This window comes from Lepidochelys olivacea (genome assembly GCF_965140295.1).
Source record: "Lepidochelys olivacea isolate rLepOli2 genome assembly, chromosome: 9".
NCBI lineage: Eukaryota > Metazoa > Chordata > Testudines > Cheloniidae > Lepidochelys > Lepidochelys olivacea.
In genome coordinates, this window is record NC_140419.1 from 34,099,073 (window position 1) to 34,123,330 (window position 24,258).

Genomic DNA, 24,258 nt, shown 5'->3' on the forward strand with positions numbered 1-24,258 from the left:
GGTGCAGAGCTCTTTGCAAATCTTCAAGGAAGCCATTCCTTCAAACCAAAGCAGTCTAACTCAATTCAGTCCAGAACTTGTCAGTGCCAGGCCTGTTGCTGTTGCATGGGACATTCCCAAAAGGCCTTTTTCCAAAGCCTATTGAACTCATCTTCCCATTGACTTCCATGGAGGTTGGCTCATGCTCTAAAGAAGGAAGGTCTGAATTTAGGTCCAGAGTTCAGTCCTAGGCAGGCAGGGCTGTAAGTGATGAGAAAGGAGCATGCTTGGGTCTTGTGGGTGGATATTTCTGGGATCAGGAGGAGGTGGGAAGAACCAGCAGGAGAAATGGCTGGTGCAAAGAAAACACCTGTATTTGTCTCTTCCTGTATGTTCATGTGCTTCACTGTAATTATTACTTCTCCATACTCATTTTCTAAAGGGATCATGCTGTGGATGATGACTTATGTAATGGCATTTTCTGCAGAACTAATGTGGAAACTGACCTCAGGGTGAGATATCTCCAGATAATTATTTTTCAGAAATTACATTTTGATTTAATTTTGTTAAACAAATACTTGATATAATTTTAAAAATGGGAAAAATTCACTCTATTATTCAATCAGAGCATGGTACAGAGTAGTTCAAATGGTAGCTGGAGTGTTAGGGCCAGATCCTGTGAAGTTTTGAGATCTGAAAAATTCTGAGCACTCCCAATTCCCACTGACTACAGTGAGCAGCAGCATCAATGATAAAATTACCACTTACTTCAAAGGGAACAGGATTGGGCCCTTTTAGAGATGATTGTGTTTGCATCAATTTTACTGCTCATCTCACTGCACAAAAATAACCCCAGTTGTTATAAGTAGCTACTAAATGGGTATAGGCTCCTCTCAGTGCCTGATTTACTGCATATCATAGCAAATATCCAGGACTCCCTTAACAGGGAGGAAGACACATCATCTATTGCTTAGGAAAAAAGAAACTTTTTTTTAAGGCGTCAAAGTAGTGGTGGGCAACCTGCAGCCCCGTCAGGGTAATCCGCTGGCGGGCTGCAAGACACTTTCTTTACATTGACTGTCTGCAGGCACGGTCGCCCGCAGCTCCCAGTGGCTGCAGTTTGCCCATCATGATCAAAATGGCCAGATCCTATATAGAGACTAAGATTGATTTAAAAGGGAGAGGGAAAAAATAATTAACCATACTTTTAAGGAAATCCAGGGAACTTAAGTACAGTGACTTGCAAAGGTAGAAATTTTGGGGAAATGAGTTAAAGTATTATAAAAGTCTGGCTCTAGAGACTCTATTGCACACTTACAGCCCAATTCTGCAAGGTGTTGCACAACTGCTGCAGTAGTTCTGAGTACCTTTAATTCCTACTGAAGTGTTTGGGGTTCTGTAATTTTTCCTCACAGGATTAGTCTCTACTCATGTTAGTAGCCCAATTGCTGTCAGTGAGATTATATATATCACAGGCTGACCAAGTCCCCTCTGGAAGGACACCAGTCTGTTGTGAGTGGACACAACTGCTGGTTCCATGTGCTCATAAGCCAACCAGATCTGAGAAGAGCCAGGAAACTGTTCCTAGTTCTGGATTGCTAAGGCATGCTCCCAAGCAAGAGTCTGTAACCGGTCCTTGGGACATAGCACTCTGCAGTCTGGCTATTTTAGACCCCAAAACCAGTGCCTCAGCCCTCCTGAATCACCCAGTTGGTTATTCATGTTCCCTTAGTTCATGACTACACAGCCTGCAGTAGCGGGCCTCCCAGTCTGGGTCAACACACTTGGGCTTGCACATCTCACACTATTGTGCTAAAAATAGCAGTGTAGATAGCACTTTGAACTTGTGGCTTGGGCTCTGAAGCCTAAGGAGGGGCATGGGTTTCAGAGCTTGAGTCACAATGTTTACACAGCTACTTTTAGCACTGTTGTGTGAGCACCATAAACCTTAGTCAGTAATCTGGGCTGGGAAGCTCACTGCTGCAGGCTGTATAGTCATACCCTTAGAGTTCCATCTTGCTGTGGGCGCTCTGAGCCTCTCAGTTAACCCCTTCAAGGTCAACGTGTCAGGTGAACAAGGAATATAGGCTTAGCAAAGGAATTTTTTAACCACAGTCACTTTTACTCTTAAGAAAGTACTGCAGAGTTATTATTCTTTACAGAAGAACAAACAGTCTTGTGATGCCCTTTAACCCTGCAGAGTTATTATTCTTTACAGAAGAACAAACAGTCTTGTGATGCCTGATCTCACCCCTTTTGTGAGCCTGAGGTCTGATCATCATTTCAGGCCAGGCAGAGCCCCTTCTGCCTTCTCTTTCCCTCCAGCCCAGTCTTCTGGTTTGCAGCTGTGGATGACCCCCTTATTCAGAAAAGCCCCCCTTAAATACAGTCTCTGACCCTGTTTTACCAATGGCCTAGACTGGGAAATTTTAGCCCCTTTCCCCACTCCATTGTGCTTGAAAGTCCATTGTCCCATGGGGATGGGCCAGTAGTTGAGATACAACCAATGCTGATGCCCCTAGATTGCTCTGTGATGGCTTCTCAGCCATAGTCATTCAATTAGGTGCCAGGGCTCTACTACAAAATAGGTGTTCTAATGCAAAAGAGAGGTTACACTGTGAAATGAAGGTAGAAGTGAAGGTTACAATCTAAGGTTGAGGCTGCAATACAAAGCGGAGTTCACAATTTGATACAGCCATATCTCAATTGGTCACAAGTTACATAAGAAATGTTTTACAGGTTTGGTTATATCATCAATAGGAGTGGAAGATATCTAGTCTCTTGTTACATAAAGTACATAATTCTTGGTTTTGGTCCTGATTCACCAAAGCATATGGCTAAATTGAAGTCAATGGGCCTATTGACATGCTTAAATTAGGCACATGTTCTAGTATCTTTAAATAAATAAAATTAAATACTTCTCTGATTAAGTAGTTTGTGCTTAAAGTTCTTCAGTGAAAAATCATAAAAAAGGTTCATAAATTGGAAATTTAGAGCCCAGTTCTGATCTCACTTATTCCAGTGTAAATCAAATTTAGTTTCATTGAAGTCAATAGAGAAATACTGGTGTGAAACCTTTGCAAATATGTTCAAAATCAAAACCGTAAAATTGGAATCGGAGGCCAACCTGTGGTTGGGGTAAAGAAGTTTGTTTGAACTGAGAGATTCAGATTTTTCTCAGAGAACTGAGATAAAATTTAGTTATCTGATGTGTCAAATAATGAGCCAAACCTACATGGCATTTTAACAGAAAGATAAAATTAGCAAATTAATCTGACCACCGGAGCTGTTACAATTAGATGCTTATCTCAGTTAAATGGAAATTCTGAACCTTTCAAGATTTGACCATCACCAACAAGTTCTTGGGTTAACATTACACACTGTGGTCACAATCAGAAAAGTGGGGGGGGGGCGTTCTCCCCTCCAACCTGGGACTGAATTTTCAACACAATCTTGGGCTTGCCTACACTGTACTGCATCGTTGCCTATATAAAATGTTTGGACACAAGCAACTTCTGTGGAAATATTGTACAGTAAGAGGGTCTCATTTTATTATTACATACACCCGCTGAAAAATAGAAAGTATAATCCCTCACTTTTTTGAATTGCCCATGATTTCTTCCACTGATTTGTTTTAAGGAGCACTGAGGCAAGATTTTTTTTCATTCATGCCAATAAATATTAATCCTCCTTACTTTTCATCATCCCCCGCTCTTCTACAGGAAGTTTTCAGTTCCACTATTGTTCAATAATAGTCTATCCATCACTTTTTGTTCCAATTAAGTCTTAAATTAAGAAAATTGTATTTTATTTTCAAAAGAATAACTTTAATGAGCAGATGACAACAGCATCTCTCCAGTAATTCAATTATTTGCTATGATTTACTTTTTTATTATTAAACAGAGAAGTTAAATGAAATCCAAGTGCTTGAGAGAGGGATGACTGGGCAACAATTTTTATTTTCTCTCCCCAGGATAGCTTTGATTTTGACTAAGCTATTTTAGCCACTATGAACTGATCTAATGCCTTTACATTGGCATTGATGGGTATTGGATCAGGGGCAATGTCATTCACAGCATAGAATCACAGAATTGTAGGACTGGAAGGGACCTCAAGAGGGCTTCTAGTCTAGACCCCTGCACTCAAGGCAGGACTATGCATTTTCATGCAAAGGTATTTTTAGGTGGGTCTTTGGTGAAAGACTCAGTTTTGGGACACTCAGAAAAACTTGGATGAAAATTACTTTACGTTTGTACAATGTTTTGAGCATGGACAGCCAGATATATTTATGCTTGGAGATCCACTTAGACTGAGCAGTGGTGTGTCAGTGAGCGACTTTCAGCTCCCTGATTCTCTGGGCCAGTTAGCTGGCCCTGGCATGAGTCAGAACAGCCTACGGGCTGTTGTAATTTATGTCAGCTTGATAGGGTCTGCTGCCACCCTATCCTGTGTGAGTGAGAGAGAATGGGACAGTTGGTGCAGCAGCTGGTAACCCAGGCTTTATACCAGCTGAAAGACTCCCAGCATGGGCCAAGTTCTAGCTCCCATGCACTGCCTGAATGGAGCAAAGGAGCTAGAGTTGGCCAGAAAACCTGTTTGGGAGAGCACAATGTAAGCGATATCTATTAAAAAAAAAAAGCTACAGTCATGTTACTCTAATATTCTTTACATATTTTTTGTACATCTAAACAGGAGTCATCCATAAATAAGAATGGATACATTCAACCTTGGTGTACCGACATTAAAGAAAACCAATGAAAAAGAGAGCTTGTTTTTCCAGAGAAATATTCCGTGGTTCTGTCTCACAGCCTGTCCTCTTTATAGCCACTCGCTGGGCCACTATGCTTCAGCCAGTCTTGCAGATTTTAGTAATTATGACTGGTAAGCACCACCAGCTGTTTGTTTATGAAGCTGACTGAGTCAAATTGACAAGAGATAATTACTTTCTGACTCTGCAAGGTGACGTGTGCGCTTCTCAGTGAGAGAATAACACTGATGAAGATTGGTGTGGAAGAAAGGCCTGGCACGTATGGACAGCTCAGTTGTGTTTTTGTTACCTAATGTTTAAAGGCCTTTAACACTTGAATTATTCATGTCACTGACAGCCATTCACATGGCTAAAACTGAAAGACAGGCACAGAGAGGCTTTTGGCGGTGGGGGGGGGAGCTGATCAGAAAAAAGTGTAATACAGCTTACACAGCAGTAGAATATGCATTGCTTTTCTGGTTTCATCACCAGTTTAACAAAAGCAGACTGTGAATAAATTGAAACCTTATGCAGAAATAGGAACCTGAGCTGAACTAAAGCTTAAAAGGTACTTTATGAACAAAAAATGTTTCAAGGCTTGTCTGCACACAAAGTTTGCACCATTTTAACTATTCTGGTATAAATGCTGTCCAGTACCCCCAGTGTGGACACAGTTTTACTGATGTAGATGTGCTTATACCAGCACAGCTTATTCCCATAAAGGAAGAGGAATGGACTACACTAATATAAGGCTCCTTTCTATGCAGTGCTTGAGTCCTAAAAAAAGAAGTGCCAGAACTCACTTCTCCCTTGGAACTCTGTGGACACCTGTCTAGTCCACTCACCCAGGAGCAGCAGATAGGGTCGAGAGAGTTCATTTTATTCCTGCCAACACCCTTTGGCCTGTGCATCGGTAAAGGGCTTCTCCTTTCCCCTCCCCCCCACCCCCGTCCCGGGCTTGAGGGGAAGAAGGGGGTGCCAGAGGCACTGGCCATAGGGAAGACCCAGCAGCTGCCACCTCCCCTCCTGGACATATCTGAGACAGCAGAATGGACAATGATCCCACAGCCAGGGACTCACCATCTGCACCAGGAGGAACAGGCAGGGGTGCCTGCAGCCTCGCCAGTTGGGGGAACCCCTGCCAGACTTCTGGTGCTGCAGTCTGGGAGATGATGTCCTGCCACTTCCCCGAGTCCCCTGACCTGGGCAGCACCATGGGAGCAGGGGCACTGGGGATCCTGGTGCAGACATGGTGAGCTTTAGGAACCTGTAGGGGTAGCACTGCGAGAAGCACTAACTGCCTGAAAATATGGTGAGGAGGTTTCACAGCCCTCTCTCATGCAAAGGTGGCTGGCTGAATAAGGGCATGCTTAGTGCTCATCCTGTAGCAGCAGGCCCTCTTTTCTTGTCCATAGGGATCACACTATGGGGAATAGTGGCTAAAATTGCCCCTCAACATCAGGCTAGGACCCTAAGTACTAGATTCTGGAATAGCCATTGTATCACAATCAGTGGAACTGAAGTCAGAGAGCCCAGAACGACTGTTACTGATGGGACACCAGGAAAGCAGGGAGGGAGAGGAGTTGGGCTGGAGACAACTCAGCAACATGGACAGAGCAGTGAGCGGGGTTTAATAAAGTTCCACTTGGTCAGCGCAACCTGCATTCAGCTTCACTCTTTGCAAATGAAACAGCCCTGTAGCCAGATCCCAAATCTATACCCAGCATTTGTTTCCCCATTTGCCTGTTAGAATAATTCAAAGGCATAGCCATTTTCCCCCTATTTCCAGCACAATGGTTATGGTGTTTCTTTCCTGGAAAATAAACTCTTATGATTTTCCATTTATTTAAAGACTCTAGCAGGCATCACAGAAGAATTTGGTGCTCACTCTTACCATTAGATCAGTGCAGTTCCCCCTTGGTTTTGAAAAAAGCAAAACACAAACCCATTCAACCCCCCTCTTCCCCCGCAAATACCCAAGCAATCTCGGGGAGTACCTGGTGGAGAGGCAGCTCTGGTGCTATTTCTGGCCAAGCGAAAGCACTCCAGTGGTGAGTTCAGTGGCACCCACAGCCGTATGCACGGTATATGTGGAATGCACCACTGGCAGTGGTGAGAAGGAGCAGTGCTGACCACCCCACTGTTCAGTCAGATTTGACCCTGCTGGTCCTCTGTCATGAAGCAGGGTCGGCGGGTGGGGAGGGCATGGAGTCAAAACTGAGTGCCTGGCATCGCAACCTGGTACACAGGGGTAACAGTACCATGATGGAGGGGCTACGGTGCCAATTCTGAGTGAACAATGAGGTGGCCAGTACTATTTCTTCTTACCACTGCTGTGGGGCTGGCTCCAGTACCAGCACTCCCCATCTCCCTGGGGCCTGCCTGGCCTCACCTGGCTATGGGGAGGAGATGGCTCCACAGGGATTGAGGATGCGTATCATGTTAAACATTTCTGGGGGTGCCCCTGAATGAGTCCACTGCTTTACAGAGGCTTTCCATTGACTTCAGTGTGTATCATACTTTATGTGAGTAAGCAACACTCACCACTCATGGGATTCTGCAGGATTGGGCCCTTAGCCTGCACCAGAGACAGGTAAGGAAAGAGGGACAACCCAGTTAGAAGTAGGTGACAAAACAGAAAATGTTTCCGTTTTTGACAATGCCATTCTTCAGACATATTTTGGCCTCAAGCTACATGGTTATGCAGCTATAATAAGAACAGCCTCAGCTTTGTTATTCTGTACCAACTGCCTACGTAAGCAGAAAAATCTATTAACATTTATCTCTGCTTATTTAGCTATGAAATTTATTGCTACTGTGGTTGAATAAAGGCCTCTTCAGTTGACCTCTGCATAACAAATCTTGACCATATAATTGCCACAGCTTGAAGGCATCTCATGTTTTAGTTTGCAGTCTGGTAAACTATTGGACAGACGGTGAGCTGTGACCAAAAGAGAACATTTGATGTCCATTTTGCAATAAAAGAAATTGTGTTGCGAAAGACTTTCTGGGTTATTTCTTGGAATTGTTCTCTTGTTTCCACACCATTTTTATTTACATGTATATACAAGTTTCTTTTATAACTTGCAAAAATTCACCTGGGAATTCTTGAACTGCATTGTCTCTGACTATATGGTCTGAGAGCACAAACTTTATGGCCCACAGGGGCCATCAGGTTTACAGTCATTTCCTCGTGTCAAGTTGTTTAAATGTAAAGCTAGACCTCCTACATATCAGAACAGTAACGTCTCCTTTGTTTAAATGACATCCCCGGCCACTTCAAGGTTATTCCTAACAAGGATAGTAATGATAGACATCAACTCTAAGGAGACACTGTAAAAAACCAGGTATAAGCTTCATCAATATACCTACCTCATTACATGAGCTTAGTTACTGTAGGTGAGCTGAGGATGGCTGAAATGGGATCCACACAAACTATTATGATAATAAAGTATGTTTCAAATGGTTTATTCAGTGGGCCAGATTTACACTAGTCTGCAATTGTGGAAGCGAACAAAACCTGGCAGAGTGCTCCTAACAGTGGAGAGTCTGCATGGCGGGGAGAAGCAGCTGCTCACCACATCCCCAGTGCAGGATCCCCTGGCAGGATTATAAGCGTGCTCCTGGCAGAGACTAAAGCAGCCTTCTTGTGGAGGAACACTGTCTGCCCTCTCTGGGGAGCAAAGTCCCCTTGGGATGCAGCAGCCCTGGCTGGGACAGGGAGATACAAGTTGCACCTCCTTGCACCAGCAGAGGTGATCTCAGTCCAATTATTGCATCACACCAGTATATTGTTTGGGGGCAAATTCTCTGCTGATTTACAATCCATTCAACAGTCTTGCACAGGGTTTTATATTAGCCCACATTTTGGACCCTGTTTAACCTCAAATACTAGTTTAGCCTGCAAGAAAATAGTGTTTAAAATCTGCTCATCGGACTACACAAATTGCTGTATTTCATCAGGCCGGCCCTTCCTTTGATCCAATAGCCTGACTCTAACTGGGCCAATTGAAGGTGTTCCAGAGGAAGGCATAAGTAATCTCATGGTACATAATTAGGGAATACCCTGCCCACAGAGGAAGTTTCTTCCTAATCACTATCAGCAGTTGTCTTAGGCCCTGGAACATGAGGGTTTGAATCCCTTCTCTATTTATATTATCTGTCTCATGTAATCTAATGTAAATATTTATGTTTCATTATCCATATAAACATCTAACATTTTAGTAGCTCTTGGCCTCAAAAATATCCTGTGGCAGTATGTTCCACAGGCTACGCACGGTGTGCAAAATAGTATTTCCTTTTCAGTTTGTCACCTTGCATTTCATTTAACCTCCCCTTGTTATTGTCTTACAATAAAAAGGGCAAATAGGAGCATAGCCGTTTTTTCAAGACCTTTCAGTCTTTTGTAGACCTCTGTCAAATCCCCTCTCTAAAGTGAACAGTCCCAGTCTTTTTTCACACGGAAGTCTTGCCAGGTGTCTAACTACTTGTCACCGGTCTCTTAACGCTTTCTGCCAGTTTAGCTGGACAGTTTCTGAGCTGGGCACATTTATGTTCTTGTACCAAGTTACAGTTCTTCTTCTGCCAGTTAAGCAGTTTGCAGATTTAATAACCGTACAGAAAGGGTGCAGGACAACACGTGCACGTGCCCTAACTCTTCCCAAGAACAGTTGTTTTTGGGGCAGGCTCTGAAAGGGTGAGTTCTCTCAAATCAATGGGATTTGAGGGTACTCGCTCCCCCCCACAAGAATGCCTACCGCCACATGAGGGCCATAGCCTACTGAAGGGGCCTGATGTGCAGGGTGGATGTACTTGTGGCATCCCTTTCTTTGCCTTTGCTCGTAGTCTGGAGGGATGCCTGGTCAGAGCCCACTTCCTCTTTTCCCCTTCTAGAAAGAGAGGTAGAGAGCCATGGTGGAGCAGTCTTTTGTGCTGATGAGCGTAAAGGGACAGTGCAATGGGAGAGAAAACTCCTTATGACCCTCCCTTCTGCATATCCATAGAAGAACCTGCAGCAGTCTGACCATATAAGTATATGGCATTGTTGTAACTATGGTGATCCCAGAATATTAGCAAGACAAGGTGGGCAAAGTAATATCTGTATGAACCAACTTCTACTGGTGACAGAGACAAGCTTTCAGACTTACACAGAGCGCTTCTTCAGGTCCCCAGCTGCTTAGCCTGGGTTAGCCCTATAGGACATATTCAACTTGCTTACTAGAAAAGCTTCTATTACTTTTTGGAATTTAAGATTATAATTCATTCGTGCGAGTATATGTTCACCTGCTTCAACCTTGGAAATAACTCTTATTTTCTTGAGCTAGTTAATAAATCTTTATGTAGTGTATTATAGGATTGGTTACAAGTGCTGTCTTTGGTGTGAGATCTAAGGTGCAGTTGACCGGGGTAAGTGACTAGTCCTTTGGGATGGGAGTAACCTGAATGTTTCTGTGATTCCTAGTATAATGGACCACCTATCCCAAAGGTATGCTTACCAATGTGGCAAGATAGATTGGAGTACCAAAGGGAACTGTCTGTGACTCCATGGTTAGGCCAGAGGAATTTACGCTTGATGATTGGTTAGTGAAATCTAAGTATAGCCCTCACACCCAATTTGGGGTTTGTGCCCTGATTCCTAGCAGTCTGCCCTGAGGTTGGCACTCATGCTCTTGAGTCACTGCAGGCAGCTTGACGCTGAGGAACCTGAAGAAGAACTCTATACGTTCGAAAGCTTCTCTCATCAACAGAAGGTGATCCAATAAAAGATATTACCTCACCCACCTTGTCCTCCCAGAAGTATAGGCACACCCCCAAAACTCCTCAAATATGCACAGCAAGAAGTTAAAAGTAAATGCAATTATATAATCAAAAATTAATTCATAAGCTCATAGCTAAATTCTGCACCCTCTAAAGCTTAAGTGCTGGCAAAGCTCTCACCCTTAATTTGAATTGCATGGCAAATCCTTTGGCTAGTGTCGTTTAATTTTATTTTTTAACATGTTAATCAGAATCTTTATCTGTTACCTCCACTTTGTTTCTTACTGTACGCGCACAAACACACAGCATGAGTGGAGGCGTTTGGGCACAGATGCTGTAGACTCAGTTCAGGAAAGTTGATTTTTCTCTTTTAACAGTGAAAGCATAAAATAAAAGCAGTCAGCCCTAAACAACAAAAATATCAGGGCCTAAGACTCAGGTTATTAATTAAGGTTAATTCCAACCTGATTTTAAATTGGAGGAAGCTGGGGGTGTGGTGTTTTTTTTTTTTTTTTTTGCTTTTAGGCCTGGAAAATTTTTCCTCATTCTCACATTTTCAGTTTCCTTTGGGTCTTCTGGTGGTTTATTAACACAGGACTTTGGTTGGGATGTGTATTTCTGTGTATTGTAGCATTTGCTCCACATGAACTTTAATTTTATAAACATAACTATTTTTTCTTAGGTATTTTTATTATGCGTATCAACATAGTATCTAGCTGCCTAGTTCAATAACTAAAGAGACCCATACATTGCTTGCCAGTCAACCAGATAGCAGTTGGGAGAGTATCTCATGGAAGTAAGGAGAGGGAACAGGTTGTGTGCATGTTTGGATGAAACCTCTATTAATAGAGACAGGCCTGGGTAAAGAGGCACAACTCACATTTTCCTCTAAATGGGGGAAGGGGAGGAGGACTCATCCATCTTTCTGGCACAAAAGTGGTCCACAGCAGAGGCCCTCTGCACAAAGTGTCTTTTTCTTGGAATATGAAGATTCACCCTCGGCTCCATCAACGTATTCCTGTACTTAGAGGCTTTTTAATGTATGGGCTTTGCTATGATGCTTGTCATCTAAGGGAACAGACAGGGAGAGGGCCCTATGCTCCATTGTGCACAGAAACTGCAGGTCTGACCAGATCTTATACAGGCCGGTCAATGTGGTGTTTGAAGGAACAAATACGGACACCGTGTAGAATCAAGCAAGTGGGTTTATTACGTACAGCGCTGACAGAGCGTCACCTCGCTTATTAGGCTCAGAGACACTGCCAAACAATTGATTACAATGGATTATATGGATTTTCCATGGGTGGAGGGAAATGACGGGGTAGGCAGTCCCAAACCCCTGGATAGGTCTAGCAGCAAGACAAGATAAGCACAGTAGCCAATGGTCAAAAGGCTACATAATGTCTCCGCCCATGGTTTCAGGTTAACACATGACAATTAGTACACAGGTGTTTTCCATTAAACAATATATAAAGTGTGTTAGTATAAAATATATATATGTTGAATTCTGATTTGGGATCCATAGATAATGAAGTAGCTCCCTTGATTGTTCAACAGGTACACACCTAGGAGTTAAAGCAAAAGGACAAATGAAAAGTATATAGCAATAAAGGTTGTCTTTTAATTATTCATTTGTGTTTGTAAGGCAGGTACTGGCAATGGCTAGGAGGAGAGGTGCACATCTGTGAGAGGGAGGATATCATATCTCATACTGATATGTTTGAACCTCTTCCATAAACTCAAGGCTGGTATGTAGGAAGGCACCTCTTCTACAGAAGAAACAGGGCCCCTTTCATTCCCATGGTCTGTTCCCAACTTTGAGATAAAGCCCCCAATTATAATTTCCACCTGGCTTCTTGCTGACCAAGCTTATCTTAGCAAAAAGTAAGGTTGTCCTTTGTTTGTTCTGTTTCTTAACTAATATTGTTCACTATTTGCTAGGCCTCTGTCTTCTTGACCAAACTCTGGATTTTGGGCCTGTAAAAAGAGCTGACACAGTCCATATATCAGGTTATAACATAAACAGAATACGGATTTTAGCCCTTCAGTGTTACTGAGGAAGCCTTTCAGAGTAGCAGCCGTGTTAGTCTGTATTCGCAAAAAGAAAAGGAGTACTTGTGGCACCTTAGAGACTATCAAATTTATTTGAGCATAAGCTTCCGTGAGCTACGGAAGCTTATGCTCAAATAAATTTGATAGTCTCTAAGGTGCCACAAGTACTCCTTTTCTTTTTGAGGAAGCCTTGTGTTTGAATAATTCTGCCATGTAAACATCTACTAAGTTGTCTGCTTCTTTGTTGTATGGTTCTTAATCCAGTGGAGTTGTAAGATTGTGAGTTTGGGGATCCTTAGAAAATTGCTTACATTATGATTCCTAATCTGTGACCATGAAAATGTTTTTGCTTCACTTGTGTCCTTTCTGTAGCACAGCACTTATGTGTCCTTTTCGTTATCAGAAAATTTCTGAATCCTTGTTAATTATGGTAAGAGTGTGTCATTGGTGTCGGAGCATATTCAGCATCAAACCATGCCTATATATTTTCAGTACAATGGACAGAGACCTGTGCAAAATTGAATAAGACCACTCTGGAGTTAGAGCTGTCTAGTAAATAAGCTTTTGGGTAAAGGAAATAACCGTATCTATGTTGCAACTGATACACAATAGTTTGCATGGTAAACAGCCATCCATGGAAAAGAGGATATAGTGTTGCAGGAGTGGAGAACAGAATTCAGGGGAGCATTGCCTGAGTTAGGAGAGCGGGACTGAGCCCTCTGCAAGACCTAAGCAGTTATGGATCTTCCTTTGTTCATTTTCATTCTTCAGGGTCCAGAGGATGAAATGTTTTTAGAATCAAGCTGTAGGGAGTCTGGGAAAAGAGGAGACGGGGCGTGGGGTGTTAAGTCGTCCTCTCTCTCGTGTATGAAAAAAAAGATGGAAAAAACTTCCCAATACCAGCAGTATTTTAATAACTCTGTTTTCTAAAACAGATAGGCAAGTTTTCCACATGGCCGTGGATTGTGCATAGTAGTTACACGACCTTTCATTCTACTTTGTAACCTGTAACTATCTCTGAGCAATAGATCTTAGACTTTAAAACTTAAGACATCTGCATCAACAAAGGGAAGGAGGCACTTTCCAAATTTAGAATCCTCTATGGAGCACATTTGCTATGCAATCAATTGCATTCTGGCCAACAGCAGGAATAACTGATGTGCACCTACCAGACCTGATTATATTATAGTTTAAATCTGATTCTTTTGCTCTATGTTTTCCAGTGCCTGCATTTGTGCAAACCTAAGTTTAACAGTATGAGTCAATCCCTGGTGTTTGCAAAAAAAAATTTATGGTATCCAAACAATCAGAAGGTTCAAATGCCGTATGAAAAAGCAAGCATTGTAAGCATGATTTAAAAAGGTTTTTTTAAATAAGGTATTTTTCATCTAGTAACTTTTACTTGAGTGTTTCAAAGTAAAAGTTACTAGATGAAAAATACCTTATTTAAAAAAACCTTTTTAAATTGATGCAAATAAGGGTCAGCGCAGTTCCCAGAAGAAGCAGGAGATAGTAATATGCTGTGTACCATTGCATTGCTTATACCCCTAATTTTGTTGCAATGCACACCAAATTCCTCAACCATGCAGGAGGACTGTCTCTATTTAAAAAATAAATAAATAAAAGCCACCGCCACCCCCCAAAAGGAAAACTATATGGAAAAAAGACAGCATAGTTTATTTTTAAAGGATAACAACAGACAAGGGCTAATTCATTGTACAAAGCCATACACAATTACTGGTTGTAAACATGCTTTTCAATCTTATCAAATGCTTCTTAGTACCTCCTTGCTGAACATGAGTCATTGGCTATTAGGTCCAAGTATGGCTGTGTCTGAAAATAGAGCATGAGTAGTCATCCTATCCTATGCATTCTCAGTGCATTTGCATGTTCTCCCTTCCCTCTCCATGTCTGGCATCAGAAAATATGAAGGAACAGAAATAAAACTAACTTCTCCCTATTCGCTTGTCCTTTATTTAAAACTTTTCACCTGTCCAATCAAGAAGCAGAAGAAATACAAAGGATGAGATATACAAAAGGATTTAGATGCTTAAAGGGGCAGTTAAGAGTATCATTTAGGTGCCACTCAGATTGTCAAATCCCCCACTGCCACCTAACTATAGGCACCAGAAATCCATGGGCCCCTAATTTTTCACAGTTAAAGTCCCCTAAGTGCCTACATTTCTGCCAGTGACTGTGCATACATCTGCCTTTGGCTAGGCACCTATTTCATGCCTAAACTCCAATGCAATCCTCAAACTAGACATTCCCCTCTAATCTCACCTGTGGGGTCCGATCCAATAGGCATTTTCAGAGTATGACTAATCCCACCCAAAATGGCCAGAAGAGCAGGAGGTTATGTTGGTTTCTTCCCTTAAGTTTTAGCCCCGTGGTGAGTAGCTGGGATGTGGGTGATCCTGGTTCAATTCCCCCTTTGCCTGATGTGGAGAAGAGATTTTAAATTGGGTCTCCCACAACCTAGGTGAGTGCCATAATCACTGGGCTATCGACTAACTCTCTCTCTGGCCCAATGACTATTCTAATATTTATATATAGTGGAACAACTTCAAAACAGAAGAGATTGACAGATCCACCCCAGCCTAGGCTGGAAAAACTGGTACCAGCCTTCCATTTGGGGTAACAGATGTGGGGGGCCATGTTTAGCAGCATCAGCTGTTTGGCAGTTTCTTTAAAATAGCGAATAACCTAGTCAGTGCATACACAACTCATTCGTATGCTGTTACCAGTTCATGACAGTGGCTGGTTCCCTGCGATAAATTAAGGAAATAGCTGTGGAGAGGGCCTAATCTAGGTGTAAACATGGGACTTTTGCCCTAGAAACAAGGAACTGCTTTTACATTTCCTTCAGAATAAAAGCCATTCACTATAATTAAAGTTTTCCCAGGCCCAACTCAAATGTGCCCTATCTTCCTCACAACATTGACCAAGTCGACTCTTGAAGACTTCACAGAACAATGAAAATCCACTTCCATGACCCAGAAACCTTGAACTGCAAGGACAGGTAGAGGGCTGAAATATATGCATGGGCCTTCCATGGGCATGTGGCAGATGAATAAAAGGCTCAATTTAATCTCAAGAGAACTGTTCAAAGGGTTTCTTTTAATATTAATGCAAGTTACTCAAATATACTGAAGAGACTTGGCTACTGTGGAACTCAAGGACGCACAAAGCTGAAAGCATTGTTAGTAATGTGAGACGCGTAAGCAGATTTTCAAATGATATTGGTTGGTCTTAAAATTAAACCCAGAGGTTGCGCTGCCAGCCAGCGAGTCATCATCAGATGCACAGATGCATGCGTCTATTCTGGAGGACTTGGGTCAGGCACCAGCAGCCAATGACTTTTTGTATTTACAGGAATAGAAAACAAACTAAAGCTGTATAATGTGTTGCTTCATTTTTAAAATGTACGTGAGCAAAATATATGTAAGGAAATAATGTCAAACCATTGAAGATAAAACTGAATATTTTGTGTATATTATATATCAGGCACCAGCCTAGCTCCAGTGAGGGTTCCCAGCTGTGAGGGGGTAGGGCTTAGAACACACCTCTGTCCTTGGCATCTCTCAATGGCTAGCTTAGATGGCTCCCCAGCCAGCATGCTGGCTTCTGTGGATTGCAGTCTAAGGTGCCTATCTCTCCCCATCCAGGCCTATATGCTTGTCTCCAGTGCAAGGGTATCTTAAGTTATATCTCTAGTGTTGCCCCTATCTTGAGTCCCATTCACATGTAAAATGTGTTAACTGGAGGGCACCTGTGTCATTAACTTGAGTTGGCTGCCCCATCTGGGGTGTAGGCTGAAGCTCAAGTTAATACAAATCGACAGCTGCTAACATGATCACTCTGTAGCGTGGATGCAGGCTACTGCACTCCAGTGCCTTCCCATCATTCCCCCGCCCTCCTCCCATGCAAAAGAACAGACATATTCTCCTACAAATCACTGGGAATGAATTCCTAGAATTCATCTTACTGTAACATAATGTATCCTGGGATATGCCCCTGGAAGTCTTAGCAACACACACCAGTGATTGTAGCACCCGTGCAGATACAGCAGTTCAAATGTTACTTTTCAGATTGGCCACTCTTACTGACTTGAGAGGAGTAACTTGGGTGTACATACCCTAAGTTAACTCTGCAACAAAACGTAAACAATTATACTAACCAGTTCCTATGCACTGCATGTTGAGAAAGTGTGGTGGGAGGCAGGGTAAGTATTTTGCTGGCAAAAGCTATGCGCTCAGACCTTATGTAATCAAATTACTGATCTTCTAAAAAACATTTTTCTAGAATTTTAAATGCCAAATAGAAACAAAATCTGAAAAAACAGGAAGATTCTTTTAGACCATATTAAAACTTGGGAATGCAAGCACCTGATCCTTGGTGTGCAGTTTTAGAAGAGAATTCTGTTGATGAATTCACCAGTGCAACATAGTTCAAAAGTGATTTACAGAAAGAAGTCAGTTATATTAAAATAAAATAATAATGAAAGCCCTTAGCCTCTAAAATGTATGCATGTGCTTAACTCGACCCATGTGAAGAGTGCATAGGAGTTTGCAGAATCAGGACCTAATAGTGTAATAATTTTATTTACCAAGCTCCACCGACTAAAATGAGGGCACCCAGGCTTATCCCACTTTATCTTAACTTTTTTGCTTCTACATTTAAAAGGAGAAACACTGTGTTAATTTTATTTCCTGATATAAAAAGCACCTTTTGGTTGTTATCTTCAAAGCTGAGTAAGGGAGTTAAGCCCATGACTCCCACGGAAATTAATGTGAATTGGATGGCTAATTCCCTTAATCAGCTTTGAAAATATCAGCCATAGGCTACATGCACCAGGACCCAATGCTGCAGTCTTCTCCACAGAGGTAGGGCCCTGTGCAGAGCCCCATGCCCCTGGAGAAGGGGCAAAACTGCCCTTAAATTCACCCTGTTATCGTGTGACTGGAACTATGGAGATTTTTTTCTTAAAATAAATGTATCTTGTTCACCAGTGCCCTGATCCAAAACCCATCAAAGCATCAAAGGCAATGAAAAGATGCTGGACTAAGTCCCCCCCCCCACAATTTCACTCTGCCTTCCTTGCATGTTGCAAATTTGTGCTGATTTCACAAGAAGTTTTGGTGCAGGATTGGGCTACAGGCAGGAGATCACAAACTCACTCAGCTTTCTTTCAGAGTAAAGCCGTGTTAGTCTGTATTTGCAAAAAGAAAAGGAGTACTTGTGGCACCTTAGAGACTAACCAATTTATTTGAGCATAAGCTTTCGTGAGCTACAGCTCACTTCATCGGATGCATACTGTGGAAAACACAGAAGATGTTTTTATACACACAGACCATGAAAAAATGGGTTTTATCACTACAAAAGGTTTTTTCTCCCCCCACCCCACTCTCCTGTTGGTAATAGCTTATCTAAAGGGATCACTCTCCTTACAATGTGTGTGATAATCAAGGTGGGCCATTTCCAGCACAAATCCAGGGTTTAACAAGAACGTCTGAGGAACAGTGGGGGGGATGGGAAGGAATAAACAAGGAGAAATAGGTCTACAACCTATCCTGAAGAACGACCCAACACTCTCACAAATCTTGGGAGACCAGGCCAGTCCTTGCCTACAGACAGCCCCCCGACCTGAAGCGAATACTCACCAGCAACCACATACCACACAACAGAACCACTAACCCAGGAACCTATCCTTGCAACAAAGCCCGTTGCCAACTGTGCCTACATATCTATTCAGGGGACACCGTCACAGGGCCTAATAACATCAGCCACACTATCAGAGGCTCATTCACCTGCACATCTACCAATGTGATATATGCCATCATGTGCCAGCAATGCCCCTCTGCCATGTACATTGGTCAAACTGGACAGTCTCTACGTAAAAGAATAAATGGACACAAATCAGATGTCAAGAATTAACACATTCAAAAACCAGTCGGAGAACACTTCAGTCTCTCTGGTCACTCGATTTCTGATCTCAAAGTGACTATCCTTCAACAAAAAAACTTCGAAAACAGACTCCAACGAGAGACTGCTGAATTGGAATTCATTTGCAAATTGGATACAATTAACTTAGACGTTCTTGTTAAACCCTGGATTTGTGCTGGAAATGGCCCACCTGGATTATCATACACATTGTAAGGAGAGTGATCACTTTAGATAAGCTATTACCAGCAGGAGAGTGGGGTGGGGGGGAGAGAAAACCTTTTGTAGTGATAAACACCATTTTTTCATGGTCTGTGTGTATAAAAATATCTTCTGTATTTTCCACAGTATGCATCCGATGAAGTAAGCTGTAGCTCACGAAAGCTCATGCTCAAATAAATTGGTTAGTCTCTAAGGTGCCACAAGTACTCCTTTTCTTTCAGCTTTCTTTGAATCTCCCAGTGGAAACATTCTGTAGGGCTGCTGGATTTATTTCATGTATATTTATTTTAAAAGTAAATTATTTGAAATAACCATAATTGCTTTGTCTCAGTGTTTAATTTTGATAAATGTCTTTGTGAATGCTTCTTCATTGGTTTTTTTGGCTAGATCTCATTATCTGGAAGCAAAATACAATTCCATTAATATTATCACTTAATTAAGAGTACAAACAGAACTCTTACTCATGATAGGCTTCTAAAAATATGATAGGAAAAGCCACTTAATGCAATTAAGTTTCTTCTGCATCAGGAAGAAAAAAACACTTATTGTAACTCATAAATTAGCTACTTTACAAAAGCGGCTATTTTTGAAAAGCTGTCACGCACTGAATCGTCCATTTCAGTTGTATTTGGAATATAGTTTATAAAACATTTCAAACATAATATGTCATTTGAATACTGATTATCACCACCAGTATTTAGCTAGTTATGCCTGATGATCTGTCAAATGAGTTCATCATAGATCACCAAAAGAAGGAGATAGTTAGCTCATTAACTATTAGGGATTGCGGTAAGAATAAGGGAATTTTAATACTTGTAAAAAGTGCCAGAGTCACAATCCAAGAGATTGTGGGGGTCAGACTGTGGGGCTGTTTAATTGCAGTGTAGACTTCCAGGCTTGGCTGGAGCCTGAGCTCTAGGACCATGGGAGGGTCCCAGAACTGGCTGCAGCCCAACCCTGGAAGCCTGAGCCCCACGAGCCTGAGTCAGCTGGCATGGACCAGCCACGGGTGTCTTATTGCAGCGTAGACATACCTAGAGATACCAGGATGACATTTAATATGGGGTACAGATTTCCACATCTGCCTACTGCAGGGTTCTTTCACCTTCATCTGGTATGGGCCACTTCAGAGACTGGATATTAAATAGGACTAAATAGACCTTGGGCTTGATGCAGTACAGCAATTCTCGTGTTTCTAAGATGCCCACAAATTTGTATATGGATACATTTTTGCCAAAAGAATACCTAAAATAGAAAGATATGAAGCATCTTCACACGGTACAGAAACACTTGCTTAACAGGAAATCCCCATTGTACAAATGGGGAAATGGAGCCATAACAGATGTGAATTGCTCAAGGCCTCAAAGCAAGACAATGACAAAACTGATAGAGAAATCAGGAGTTCCAGGCTCCCAGTCCCAATCTCAGACAGATTTATAGCCTCATCTCCTTCCCAAACAGGTTCTAGCAAGTTTAGATAAGCATCTGAGCCAAACCTCTGAATGTTCTGAAACTCTTCCATCATAACCATCAAAAACTTTGCTCAGATAAGCCAAAATTAATGTATATTATCAATAAATCTTAGAACAGTGGGGAAGTTCCAGAAAACTGGAAGAAAACTACCATTGTTTCAATATTTAAAAAGCATTAAACAGGAAGACCTGGATAATTGCAAGCCTGTCAGCCTGACACTGATCCCAGGCAAAAGAACAACAACAAAAGCGCGGCTGATACAGTACTCGATTAATAAAGAATTAAGGAGGATAATCAACATGGCTTAATGGAAAATAGATTCTGTCAAACTAACTTGATATATTTTTTCCATGAGACTACAAGTTTAATTGATAAAGATAATACTGTTGATGTAATATACTTAGACTTCTGTAAAACATTTGACTTGGTATTGCACTCCTTGATTAAAAACAAAAATAAATATGTCAACATGGCGCACGTTGAATGAATTGAAAAATGACTGGCAGGTCTCAAAATGTAACTGTAAATGGGGACTCTTAATTGAGTGGGTGAGTAAAGCCAAATTTAAAGTTACACATCTAGAAACAAAGAACATTTCCCATTCTGTAAGTATGGCCTACTATTCTGGGAAGCAGTGACACCAAAAAAGACTTGTGTTGAGTTGATTATCCACCATAACCCCCAAGCTTCCAATGTGAGACTGTGTCCAAAAAGGGCTATGATCCTTGGATGCATAAATAGGGAAATCTCGAGTAGGAATAGGGAAGTCATATTACATCTGTATTTGGCACTGACACGACCACTGCTGGAATACTATGTCCAGTTCTGGCATGCACAATACAAGGATGTAGATACATTGGAGAGGATTCAGAGAAGAGTCAGAGAATAATTAAATGATTGGAAAATATGCCGTGCAGTGATAGACGCAAGGAGATGAATCTATTTAGCTTAACAAAAACCCTGTTAAGGATGACTTGATAACAATTTATATGTACCCACATAGTGAACAGAATTTGATAATGGATTCTCCAGTCTAGCAGACAAAAATATAGCAAGATACAATGGCTGAAGTTGAAGCTAGACAAATTCAGACGGAAAATAAGGCCTATTTTTATATATATAATTAGCTATTGAAACAAATTACCAAGGATTGGGGTGGATTCTCCACCACTTGCAATTTAAAATCAAGATTAGACTTTTAAAAAAAGATATGATCTACTTTATACAGGAATTCAGCAGAGTCCTTTGCAGTGTGATATACAAGTGGCCAGACTAGATGATTGCCTAGTTGGAAGAGGTTTCGGCTGAGACTACCGTGACAATTTTCAGGTAAGAAGTGTTTGTAGAAATGTTAAGTGGCTGAAAATGCGGATTTTCAAAGAGCCTGCTTTCTCAGCAGCAATAGCAGTGTGTGTTCGCATGGTCGCCTGAAGCCAAGCGCATCCTCATGTTGTTGGTGGGGAACGAGTACTTTTTTCTTTTTAAGAGGCTAAGGTGAGAAAGAGATTTGTCAATGTACTTCACGTGCAGATTTAGAGCCCCCTTCTGCCAGCCTTATCAAACTCAGCAGCACCTTTTCCTACAAGGAGCTCCACTTTAATTCACTGGCCAATTTCAGTGGGGATACTCGTGATTATACGAACATGAAAAAAGGTGACAAAACAGAAAATAGTAGCAATAAGAAGTTGTCCTGTCTATTTATAGCATGGATTTGTTGTAGTACAAAAAAAAAGGTGATAATTCAAAATAGTGTATGAAAAAAATCTCACGCAAAATAAATGTTTTCAATTTAAAAAACAAAACGCTATTTTGTCAATTCTGTCTTATCAGCATCCACATTCTGTGTTGTAAAGAAGTGTTCCTAAGAGTGAAAAAATAGCTTGGGAAGAGTTAAAGATTTTTAGCAGACAAGTGTATTTTCACAGATCAACAACATGGTAGAGCAATTATTCCCAAAATACTATTAAAAGCCAGCATTCGATTCTTTTACAAGGCCCAAGAAGACTTCAGTTATGAGCTTTTAGAACCGTTGTGTCAAAAGAGCATCATTATCATTGGCAGTTACTGGAGGCAATTATTTCATCTCCGTAATAAACTTCTACATTTTCTGAACTGTCCTTTCAATGGAGCTATCTTCTGTTTTATCCACTGTAAAACATTTTCCAATCTTATAGTATAAATTAGATGGTAAAGGGCATAAAAAATACCTTAAATAAGGAATTCATTTCAAAGAAATTAACTAAGATGGTTAAATATATTGGTATCCAAAATCATCAGCTTGGAAGGAAGTCATATTGTAGAAAATTTCTTACACAGAAAATGACAACAGTTTGCTTTGGATGAAGAAAATGATGAACCCTCTGGGCAGGTACCATCTTTGTTCTGTGTTTGTGCAGTGTATAACACAATGGGATCCTGGTCCATGCTTGGCGGTCTTAGGCACAGTGTTAATACAAAGAATTAATTATTCAGAAACAAACAGGTTAAACGAATAATTGTCAGACTATGGGCTATTAATTCACTGGTATTGTTGGTCACATGAGATTTTCAGATTTCCCATTGACTAAACATTAAAAGGAAAAATAAAATTAATATGATGCACTTCCCAAAAGTTTCAAAAATTTGAATAGCTTTGTGAATATTTGCAAGAATAGCAGCAGACCTAACAAAAGTTAATGGATACCCCTACAAAGATCAGTGAATATATTACACATACACTCACATCTCTACATGTGGATATTGGGAAATATTTACTAGACTAGCAATTTCTTATTCAGAAGCAGCTTTATACTGGACATTGTGGGGAACCTTAAAAAGTTGCAAGATTTAATATGATTCACTCAAGAACCCTAAGTCTCAGAAGCTTATCCAGATCTCTTGAGCTTAGAAAACTGGGTGGCAAATCTTTATAATAATAAGGTCTCCAGAATATCTTATGTTTGGGTGTGCCAGAACTGCCACCAGATCAGCTTTCCACGTGATATTTCAGCACTTCTACTTCCAGTTTTGTCTGACACTTCAACGGAGATATTCAAAAAAGAAAACTAAACTGTTACAAAAATGTTCAAACTTCAAACTAGATTGGCTTCATGTTTTAGATGAAGGGAAGTTGCTTATCTCATTCAAACCATCTTCTTATTTTGAGATGTTTATGGTTAGAGGTTCATGTACATACAATTCCATCACCTCTCCCCACACAGATCATTTAAAAATAGTTTATGGCTGAACAAAATATAATGCAAACAAGGCAACTATAATAGAGTGATCTAAGTTGGTTAACTTCATGAATAGTATCACTCAAAGGGCCTCCCTCTATAATATAAATGCACTTCATACTTCATAATTTCATAATCATTTCTAGTTTTGCTTTGCATCCATCCCACATTAAAAAAAAGTCTGCAGAATTCCCTTCTTTCTCCCTTCCTTCTCATAACACAAGAACTAGAGGTCACACAATTAAATTAATAGGCAGACTTAAAACAAACAAAGGAAGTATTTTTTCACACTATGCACAGTCAACCTGTGGAACTCTTTGCCAGAGGATGTTGTGAAGGCCAAGACTATAACAGGGTTCAAAAAAGAACTAAATAAATTCATGGAGGATAGGTCCATCAATGGCTATTAGCCAGGTTGGGCAGGGATGGTGTCCCTAGCCTCTGTTTGCCATAAACTGGGAATGGGCAACAAGGAAGGGATCACTTGATGATTACCTGTTCTGTTCATTCCTTCTGGGGCACCTGGCATTGGCCACTGTCAGAAGACAGGATACTGGGCTAGATGGACCTATGGTCTGACCCAGTATGGCCGTTCTTATGTTCATTCAGAGTTGTTGGCTATATTCATAGCTTAAGAAAATGTCAGGACAGATAATCTCAGTCACCTTCCCAGAGGGACTATCCTACGGAGAGGGGAGGAGGGAAGAGATCATACCAGATGAAGTGTCAAACCCCACCGATTCTCCGGATCCATGAGGAAGGAAGTCACTACCTCTGTGGATATAGGAGCTGTCCACATGAATAGCTTTGTTGTTTCACTCCCTCTCCATTTCCCCACTCGCTGTATCCCCCTGCAGTTGCTTAGTAACC

At 41.3% G+C, this 24,258-nt stretch overlaps 1 protein-coding gene across 27 annotated transcripts in view; it reads right to left on the minus strand.

The window, feature by feature from the left end:
• Positions 1–11,670: 11,670 nt before the first annotated feature.
• Positions 11,671–24,258, minus strand: part of LOC311526795 (uncharacterized protein) — a 316,378-nt gene continuing 303,790 nt past the window's right edge. For all 27 annotated transcript variants that reach the window (XR_014713131.1, XR_014713132.1, XR_014713137.1 and 24 more), the window contains one exon: positions 11,671–12,048. The gene's annotated coding sequence lies outside the window, so the exon portion shown is untranslated. The remainder of the gene's footprint in view (positions 12,049–24,258) is intronic.